Consider the following 2,312-nt stretch of genomic DNA (forward strand, 5'->3'; position numbering starts at 1 on the left):
GATTAAACTCGCGCCCCCTGCAGTGAAAGTGTGGGGTCCTAACCACTGGACCACCAGGGAACTCCCTGAACTTGCTTTTCATTTTCCTGAAAAATGGAAAGGTTTTCAAGTGAACGTGACCATGTTATCATATCCATATAGATCCAGCTTGAGGAAAGTGTTAATATAGTGGCTCAGTCATAGATTTTACTCAGTTCTTACTTATCTCTGTAGCCATGACGATGAGGCTCGATCAGACTTGGAGAATAAGACCAATAGAATGTTCACAGAATGACCGGGTCATAACGTCCTTCTGTACACCCAGGGCTGTGGGTTAGAGGAACCAGACAGACAACATGACTTGATGTAAACATGAAGATGGACGATGTGTATCTGGAGCCACGTTTGGGCTCAGCCCCACGGGGGGTCATCCATCAGTGTGCACCTGTGTGACTAGCCTCTTTTTAGGACTCTAGACCCTCAGGACCCAAGGCTGGATGCTCTTAGTGGACATCTTGCTACATGTCTCAGTAGTTCAGAGCAGGAGAGAAAAGTATGTCCTGTGTGACCACAGTAGAGAAAAGGAGGGGGGACTTTGCAGACTGTCTTTGATTTGTCTAATCTTTGTCTGTGGATGTCTTTTCTCCACTCTTCTTCCCGAAACTCACCCCCTCCACTGGGATACTAGGTTGTTTTTCTTTTTTTAAAAATTTTTATTGGAGTACAGTTGCTTTACAATATTGTGTTAGTTTCAGGTGTACAGCAAAGTGAATCAGTTATACATATATCCATTCTTTTTTAGACTCTTTTCCTATATAGGCCATTACAGAATATTGAGTAGAGTTCCCTGTGCTATACAGTAGGTTATAAGTTATCTATTTTATATATAATGGTGTGTATGTGTCAATCCCAGTCTTCCAATTTACCCATCCTCCCCTTACAACCAAAGCAATCTCGAGAAAGAAAAACAGAGCTGGAGGAATCAGGCTCCCTGACTTCAGACTATACTACAAAGCTATAGTAATCAAGACAGTATTGTACTGGCAGAAAAACAGAATATAGATCAATGGAACAGGATAGAAAGTCCAGAAATAAACACAAGCACCTGTGGTCACCTAATGACAAGGAGGCAAGAATATACAAGGGAGAAAAGACAGTTTCCTCAATAAGTGGTGCTGGGAAAGTGAGACAGCTACATGTAAAAAAATGAAATTAGAACACTCCCTAACACCATACACAAAAATAAACTCAAAATGGATTAAAGACCTAAATGTAAAGCCAGACACTATAAAACTCTTAGAGGGAATCATAAGCAGAACACTTTCTGGCATAAATCACAGCAAGATCTTTTTCGATCCACCTCCTAGGGCACTAGGTTTTATCTTCTCTCACCTACACAAGAACAATGCTCCATGGATACACTCTCCTCTGCTTCTCAACTGATGATCTGTTTCCTCAAGAGGATCATTCCATCAACATAGAATGTGCTGCAATATATACCACTTTAAAAAAATTGAGATCCTGGAAAGCTTACTGCTATCCCTCAGTATTGCCAAAGAGCTCTGCTCAATTGTACCCGCCATATCAAGTTCCTCTCCTGAACTTCTCTGTGAATCTACTCCAATAAGATTTCCCTTCTTTTTTTTTCATTTTATTTATTTTATTTATTTTTTAAACATCTTTATTGGAGTATAATTGCTTTACAATGGTGTGTTAGTTTCTGCTTTATAACAAAGTGAATCAGTTATACATATAAAAATATGGACACTTCACGAATTTGCATGTCATCCTTGCCCAGGGGCCATGCTAATCTTCTCTGTATTGTTCCAATTTTAGTATATGTGCTACCAAAGCAAGCACAGATTTCCCTTCTTTTTTTTTTTTTAATTTTTTTGTTATTTATTTATTATTTATTTTTGGCAGTGTTGGGTCTTTGTTTCTGTGCGAGGGCTTTCTCTAGTTGCGGCAAACGGGGACCACTCTTCATCGCGATGCGTGGGCCTCTCACTATCGCGGCCTCTCTTGTTGCGGAGCACAGGCTGCAGACGCACAGGCTCAGTAGTTGTGGCTCACGGACCTAGTTGCTCCGCAGCATGTGGGATCTTCCCAGACCAGGGCTCGAACCCGTGTCCCCTGCATTGGCAGGCAGATTCTCAACCACTGCGCCACCAGGGAAGCCCCAGATTTCCCTTCTTAAAGGAAGGATCACTCCACCAAGAACACCCTTATCCAGGTTACTACTGTCTCTGCTGACAAATACAATGGTTATTTTTTGCCCTCATTATGCTTGGTTTATCAGCTCTATTTGAAGTAGTTGACCATTTTCTCTACTT

At 41.3% G+C, this 2,312-nt stretch overlaps 1 non-coding gene across 1 annotated transcript; it reads right to left on the minus strand.

Moving 5' to 3' along the window:
• Positions 1 to 1,732: 1,732 nt before the first annotated feature.
• Positions 1,733 to 1,839, minus strand: LOC118889369. The gene has a single exon (XR_005018505.1). It is a non-coding gene; the product is annotated as a U6 spliceosomal RNA (small nuclear RNA).
• Positions 1,840 to 2,312: the final 473 nt, after the last annotated feature.

Source organism: Balaenoptera musculus, chromosome X, assembly GCF_009873245.2.
Source record: "Balaenoptera musculus isolate JJ_BM4_2016_0621 chromosome X, mBalMus1.pri.v3, whole genome shotgun sequence".
In the NCBI taxonomy this organism is placed as follows: Eukaryota; Metazoa; Chordata; class Mammalia; order Artiodactyla; family Balaenopteridae; genus Balaenoptera; species Balaenoptera musculus.